This window comes from Nansenia antarctica (assembly GCF_963989245.1).
Source record: "Nansenia antarctica genome assembly, chromosome: 2".
Lineage (NCBI taxonomy): Eukaryota > Metazoa > Chordata > Actinopteri > Argentiniformes > Microstomatidae > Nansenia > Nansenia antarctica.
Window position 1 is genome coordinate 32232715 of NC_137675.1, and position 8475 is coordinate 32241189.

Here is an 8475-nt window from a genome sequence, read left to right on the forward strand (position 1 = left end):
GTCTCTTTGCAGCTTGGACTGAGCGGTCAAACTGTCTCTGTCTGTCCTTCATCACAGCTCTAGCCCTGGCTCTTGTTGGTCCGGGGGGGCAGGATGTCCACTCCTTCTCTGCCACGCTCAAAGAGTTCCATAATGAGGATTGCTCATCTGTCCACCAGGCTTTTTTTGTTCTCCTCTTTTTGTTTGTGCGACCCGATTGGATAATAATGTCCTTGTGGGGTATCTGTTCTCGCATCTCATGTTTTACAATGTCACAAAACTGAGCATACACCGAGTCCACAGTAAACTGGTTGGCTGCTGAGGCCTCTAACTGGGCTATACAGCCCCTCAGTGCATCTTGGCAGCTGTCACTAGACAGGAAGTGGTCGGGGATAGTGGACAGATCAAAGGCAGTGAAAGAGACCCTGTCCTCGTTCCTCTGTTTGGAAGATTGAGGTAGGGAAGGTACTGCTGGTAGGGCCATGGTGCAGGTAAGGCAGGAGTGGTCTGGGATTACTCTAGTCGTGTCCATAATTGAGACACACCCCGCTTGAGTGAAAAGGTCCCTGCTCCTAGTTACAGTGAAGTCACTAAACCAATGTAGATTTTCATGAGGGACGATTAAATAATCAACAACTGACAGCCCCTTAGTTGACACACAGGTGAAGTCATTCTTACAATAGTTTCTCCCGTTTAGAATACAGCAATTTGCACTGATCAGAAATTGTGTAAGTAATTCACCATAGGAGTTAGATGAGAAGTCCACTACATTCCGTTCTTCCACCAAGTCCACACCCTATATAGTCCTGAGAATCTGCACAACGGCTGTTGAAGTCTCCCATTATAAGAAAAGGGCCAAGTTTCTGAAAACTATAAACATTTGTGAGGATATTTTCATAAAAGTCTGCTGCATCTACCTGCCTAGTGGAGTTGGCTGGGGGTAAATAACACACAGCCACAGAGAAAGTATGGCTTATGTTTAGGTGGGGCTTAGCAGTCAGTTTGACCCACATTATTCCTTCCACAGAGTTGTCTAATATTTCACAGTGGTAGTCCATAGACATTCTGTCGCTTATGAATAGGCCCACACCCCCGGAGCCAGAGTGAGCCCAGTGGTGGAGTCTGGTTCTGTTCTGCCCAAACCAACTATAACCAGTCATGGAAGCAACATTAGTACCAGTCAGGTGCGTTTCTGCCACTCCTATTAAATCTATGCCCAGATGGAGAATACACTGTGAACGGGTTTTATAGTTATCTGATGATGTGTTGGTGTTCCAGCTCTGTACATTCCAAAACCCGCAAACAACCTACCGCGGTTGCTGGTTGGCAGATGATCCAGCACCGACATCGTTGGGACATTCCCCCTGGAGTAACTGAGGGCTAAGTGCCTTACTCAAGGGCACACTAGTAGTGGTGTGGTTTCAGGCGGGATTTGAACTCACAACCTTCCGATCACAAGTCCAACTCACTATCCACTAGACGGCGTTCTCTCCCGTGCGACAAAGCTCGAGTCCCACTCCCGCTCCACCACGGCCATGGCCTCAGCGGCAGGAAGCGTGAGGTCCGCCTGGTTACCGACGACCGTGATCGCCGCCGCGCACTTGCCGCCCCTCAGCTCCAGGATCTCCTCACGCAGCTGCCGCACCGCTTCGAGCGAGCCGGGGTCATCCACTGCATACATACACGAGCGCAAAGGCGTCGCTGTGGCGGATGCAGAGTTCGCGCATGGCTGGGAAAGAAGAGCTGCCGCTCGTATCCAGAATCTCGATGCGCACATCGCCGGCCGGAGTGCCGTACTGCAGCGCGTGCAGCTCCTCTACCGTGCGCGTGTACTTGTGCTCGAAGCGCTCGTGCAAGAAGCGGCGGATGAGTGCGCTCTTCCCCGCGGCCCCGAGGAACACCAACCGGACCGTGCTGCTCTCGCGCCCTGACAGCGACATGATTTCAAATTCAAATGAATTAATATCTCTGTCTGTTCGTCAGTGATGATAACGTCGCGTTGGATAAATGGCAAACATTTAAATGTAATAATAACGAACGCTCGTAAAACAAGACTGCTGTCGCTCGAGGACGCAAGACTCCTGTCCTCTCGTGCAGCAGGTGAGCTGGATTACCTGCGCGAGCCTTCCCTGGGTTTTATAACATCCAGGGCGCTACGTCGCCAGGGACGACGACCAATAGCTGAGCAGTGGGCATGTCTGTCTAACCCAATTAGCGTATGACTCTCTCTCTCTCTCTCTCTCTCTCTCTCTCTCTCTCTCTCTCTCTCTCTCTCTCTCTCTCTCAGGTTATAGTGTGTATAGGTTATAATATTTTATTATATAATCTTTTTTTATTGATTTTGATTTTGATTGGTCCCAAACACAATAAACATATAAAAACATAAAAAGTAAAAAGTCCTGCCCCTTCCTTACAATTAGAGATGCTCCGGTCAGGGTTTTTGGTGCCGATCACCGATCACCGATCACTGGAATCAGTGATCTGCCGATCCGATATCACCGATCACCGATCACAGCGTCGAAAATGGCAATTGAAGCATTCTATTTATTGTGTAGCATTATTTATGTTTTTAATTATTCTTAACACCATTGACATTGTATATTAAGTATTCAAAAGAAATTAGGAGATGAGAAAGTATCATGAATTGACAACCATCTGTTTTATTGAATTCACAACCACCTGTAGCTTACTTCAGGAAAAACAAATAAAATGTGAAAATAAAAATCATAATAAATAAAATGTACACTGTCACATCAAATGTGCAATATTCCACTCGAATGAGAGGAACTAGGGGCTCTTAGAGAACTTGGAGCTTATACTGTAGCTTTCCTGAGGAACAATAAACATACCCAAACTAAACTGCAACATAAACAGGCTATAGCCAAATATAAAATACTGTTTCAAGTCAGTCAGTTTCAAGTCATATTTAGGAGGAGATAAGACAGCAAGTCAGCAATAATCAATAAAACAAAAAAACTAAACATTGCACCTAAGGAGATTTCAGACTCAAACCTTACTTCTGATTAAGCAGCATCACTGGCAGATTAGCCTTGAGAAATACAAGCATCTCAGCGTTTTTGGCACTCAGCCTGTTCCTCTTGTCATCTAAAATATGTCCTGCTATGCTGAAAAGTCGCTCGCTATCTACACTTGTGCAAGGTGCACAGAGGAAGACCTAAAACTCGCGCGCTAATAGTTGTTGTTGCTATGGGCCTTAGCCTAGCTTAGTGACTTCCTGCTCGCGGGGTCACATGACGTCGCTGAACACTACCTACACTACGCTCGTGAAGTCGCGCTGGAACTCTGACCAGCACTCGTGGAACGCCTCTCGTCCAATCAAAGCACTCGGTCCCTTTATGACGTCGAGCCCAGTGTGCGCTTCGGCGCTCTCGGAGCGAATCGACGAACGCAGCAAATGCCGTATGATATTTGTGGTATTGAAAGACCTTGCGTGCGTTCCTCCGCGAGGAATTTCTTTTGAGCAGACATTACAAACTGCATATTTGTTGTCTCTTTCCGACACTGTGTAATATTGCCAGACTGGCGACGCCATTTCTCTATGTAAACTGATCGGCCGTGTTTGATCGGCCGTTTTGAGAACTCCGATCAAAACCGATCAAGGGCATATCGGCCGATATCGATCGGCGCCGATCAGATCGGAGCATCTCTACTTACAATATATTACACAATTTCAAAAATAGAGTCTCTTTCTATAACTAAATACAACATAAATATCAAATGCAGAAAATTAAATAAGATCAGTCACCTTACTACTCAGTCCTCTGTCCTGTACATGTTCAAAAACACTTTACACTTCAATGTTTAGCTCTTTATAAACAGACAATTTGTATGATCGAAGTATCTGGCATGATGTACAATCTGTATCTTTTTTGCAATGTGCATATCTTTTGTAGGTTGCTTTTGTAAGTATTCCCCCACACTTAAATACAATATGACACATATGGTACAATAAGTGTGCAATACAGTGTGTACAATATTTTCTGATTCAAAAGATATCTTGTTTTGCCTAATATTATGATACTTCTTGCTATCTTTGAACACAGATATTTTATGTGAGGTTTCCAGCAGAGTTTGTGGTCTAAGACCCCTAGAAACTTGTTGTTGTAGTGTACATCAGTGTTTATTTTACGGTTTCCAAATAGCATATGTACTGACTAGGACCCAAAGCACCTAACCACTGACCCAAGGTGAGCCATAATGTCACCTCTAAAGGCTGCTAGCCAGACTGAGACGTAGCCCGGACAAGCCAGCTTTGCCGAGTATATTCCTATCCAACGTCAGGTCCCTGACTAATAAGATGGATGAATTGAGACTACAGGTTGCCAAAAATAACATCGTGGGAGATAGCTGTGTAATTATTCTCACTGAAACCTGGCTAAATGACACTATCCTGGACTCCGCGATTAGCCTGGAAGGCCGCACTCTACACCGTGCGGACCGCACGCTGCTTAGCGGTAAGACTCGCGGAGGTGGGATCATTATATCTACGAAGGATAGCTGGTGCTTAAACACGAAAACTGTAAGTAGCCACTGTTCCCCAAACCTGGAATACTTGACTGTTAAATGCCGACCCACTTACCTACCGAGGGAATTCAATGCAGTGTATATTACAAGCGTTTACATTGCACAGAATGCAGACGGTAGCTTAGCATTGGCGCGGCTATATGACGTCATCAGTGGTCAACAAAGCGTAGACCCACAGGCAGTTCACATTATAGCAGGAGACTTCAATCATGTCGACCTGAAGGCAGTACTACCCAAGTTCTATCAGCATGTTAAATGTGCAACAAGAGGAGAAAAAACACTGGATAAGGTATATACCAACATCAAACGTGCTTACAAGGCTAGACCGCTAGCTCATCTAGGCATGTCTGACCATGTGTCAATCCTCCTGATCCCAGCATACACTACCATGAGGAAAAGTGCTCCCATCACCACTAAGACTGTCAGAACCTGGCCAGAAGGGTCCGCTCCACTGCAGATCTACCTAAATGACACCTCATGGCAGGAATATGAGCATGAGGACCTGGAACAGTTCACGTCGTCGGTTCTGAACCACATAGTGAACTGCACCAACTCAGTCACCGTGGACAAACGGGTCCGGGTCTACCCCAACACGAAGCCATGGATGACTGGGAAGGTCCAAAAACTGATCAACGAGAGGGACAACGCCTTCTTCGCAGGGAAGGGCACACCGCTGTACAGCACCACCAGGGCTAACCTAAAGCGCGGCATCAAAGAGGCCAAGGCAGACCACAGAGAGAAGATTGAGGAATGCTTCCTGAGCAACGACTCCAGGCGGATGTGGCAGGGGGTTCAGCACATGACAAACTTCAGAGCCAACAGGCTCACAGCCGCAGAGGACGACCCCCTGCTGGCGGAAAAGCTGAACTCCTTCTACGCCCGGTTCGACGAGGGGCGAACAGAGGTAACCACAACACAAACACAACTCTCTCCAGCTCTCAGCAGCCTCACCCTCACAGAGCATGAAGTGAGACGCGTGCTGAAGGCGGTGGACCCCAGGAAAGCCTCGGGGCCGGATGGCGTCCTGGGACGGGTGCTGAGGGACTGCGCCGACCAGCTGGGCGGGGTTTTCACCAACATCTTCAACCAGTCCCTGTCCCAGGTCACCATCCCACCCTGCCTGAAAACCTCAACTATCATCCCAGTCCCGAAGAAAAGCACGGTGAGCTGCCTAAACGACTACCGCCCGGTGGCACTCACACCAATCATCATGAAGTGCTTCGAGAAACTAGTCCGGGCCCACATACTCACACGCCTCCCGCCCAACCTGGATCCATACCAGTTCGCCTACAGAGCCCACAGGTCCACAGAGGACGCCATCGCGACGACTCTCCACGCCACTCTATCCCACCTGGAGAGGGGAAACAGCTACGCGAGACTGCTCTTTGTGGACTTCAGCTCCGCCTTCAACACCATCCTTCCAGACAGGCTAGTGACCAAACTACTAGACCTGGGACTATCACACTCTATATGTGCATGGATCAAGGACTTCCTGACCGACCGCCCCCAGAGGGTGCGGGTGGGCCCCCACACCTCCACAGCCCTCAGACTCAGCACTGGGTCCCCCCAGGGCTGCGTGCTAAGCCCCATCCTCTACAACCTCTACACCTACGACTTCACCCCCGTCCACCCCAGCAACTCCATCGTAAAGTTTGCAGACGACACCACCGTGGTGGGCTGCATCTCGGGGGGGGACGAGGCGGCGTACAGGGATGAGGTAGAGCAACTGAGCAAGCTGTGCAAGGTTAACAACCTGCTGCTGAACAAGTCAAAGACCCAGGAAATCATCGTGGACTTCAGGAGGAAAAAGTCCGAGATCCAGCCCCTGCTCATCGACGGAGAGAGCGTGGAGAGAGTCTCAACCCTCCGATTCCTGGGGGTGCACATACAGGATGACCTGTCCTGGAAGGACAACACAACAGCCACCATCAAGAAGGCACAACAGCGGCTCTACATCCTGAGAGTCCTCAGGAAGGAACACAGCAAGCAGGAGATACTGGTGACCTTCTACCGCGGCGCAGTGGAGAGCATCCTCACCTACGGCATCTGCAACTGGTTCTCCAGCTGCACAACCGCGGAGAGAAATGCGCTACAGAGAGTCGTGAGAACAGCCCAGAAGATCACCGGCGCCCCCCTCCCCTCTCTGGAAGAGCTGTACAACACACGCTGTCTCAGGAAGGCCTCCAAGATCTCCAGAGACCCAACCCACCCTGGGTACGAACACTTTACCCGGCTGCCCTCGAAAAGGCGGTACAGGACCATGGCCGCAAGGACAAACAGACTGAAGAACAGCTTCTACCCCAGGGCCATCCAGGCCCTGAACACAGCAAAGACCTAGGTTCTGGGCCCTGGACAGTCTGGACGGATTGATGGCAGCTGCTGGACTGAAAAAATCAGGTGTAGTGCTGAGGCACAAATATGTACATTTCAAGCCTGCAAACTGCGACACTTTAAATGAATGTGCAATAACACTATGTGCAATATGACAACCCTAGTCGTCTATCTGTACAGTATAGTAGTGGATAGTGTACATAGCCTTTATTTATGTAAACCAGCTCCTTCCCTTCTTGTGTTTTTTTTTCTTTTTTTTTTCTTTCCTAACACCAGGGGAGCCACCCCTCCTAAATTTCGTTGTTTGGTACCTGTACTATAGCAATGACAATAAAGACCATTCATTCATTCATTCATTCATATATATATATTTTTTTATACTTTATTGCAGGGTTGTACATTACATTTCAAGTTGATTTCATACACTTTACAAGTTTTCTTCACTTGTCTAAGTTCATCCTGCATCATTTTTTTTTTTTTTTAAAGAGAACAAAAAATAAAAAAATAAAGAATAAAGAATAGAGAGAAAATACAGAAAAAGAAGAGAGAAATTATAGGGATAGAGATAGAAAAGTAAGAGATAAAAGGAGGGGGGTGGGAGGGGGGGGATCGGTGAGGGGGGGGGGGGGGGTTCTTCCTACTCATTCATTCGGTCCATTTACTCCAGTTCATAGTGAATTGCTCTTCACGGTTTCCCACTTTATAAGTAATTCTTTCCATTTCTTTTATCTCTTCAACAGTTTTTTTCCAATTATTAACAGATGGTGGGTTTAAGTCCAACCATTTACGTGTAATTTGCTTTAAAGCCGCAATACGTAATATGGTGTACAAATATTTATCTCCCTCCCTGTGTATATCTAATGGAATAAGACCGAGTATTATATTGACTGGATGTATAGGATTTTGTAAGGTAAATGTATTTTTTATTTGTACTTGAACTGCCTCCCAAAACCTTTTCAATTTAGGGCATGTATAAAAAATGTGTGTGTGATTGGCTTCTCGTTCCGTACATTTCCTCCAGCATTCTGCATTGCCTGTTGGCCTATATTTTGACAACATTTTCGGTGTTAGGAAGATCTTCATATTTATTTTCCAAGCAAATTCTTTCCAGAATTTTGATTGTGTTGTCTTAAATATTCTTTTGCATGCTTCTTTCCAATCTTCTTCCGTAATTGTTATTGCTAATTCGTTTTCCCATTTTTCTTTAGTGTTATCTTCTTGTATCTTGATTTCTTGCATGATTTTGTAAAGTTTTGAGATTTTTGTCTTTTCGCTGTTTCTATTTTTGCTCAGATATTCCATCAGTATATGTGATCTTTGTTCCTGTCTCCTCTGCTGTGTTATAAGGTAGCTTCTAATTTGTAAGTACTTAAAGAAATGGCTATTACTTATATTAAATGTATTAACTAAGGTTTCAAATGAGTCTATCATGTCATTTGTAACCATCTGTGAGTACACCTGTAGTCCCTTCCTAGCCCATTCTTCTAATATTTTGTCTGTTTTATTAGGTAAAAAGTCTGGATCACTGGCTATCTCTCTCAAATAAATACATTTGTCATCACATTTATACATTTTACGAATAGTTTTCCAATTTATGAGGGTATTTTCTATGCATCTGTT

At 46.3% G+C, this 8475-nt stretch overlaps 1 pseudogene across 1 annotated transcript; it reads right to left on the minus strand.

The window, feature by feature from the left end:
- Positions 1-1447: 1447 nt before the first annotated feature.
- LOC308150130 (GTP-binding protein Rhes-like) lies at positions 1448-1919 on the minus strand (annotated as a pseudogene). Its single transcript has one exon. The product of its transcript is annotated as a GTP-binding protein Rhes-like (transcript).
- Positions 1920-8475: the final 6556 nt, after the last annotated feature.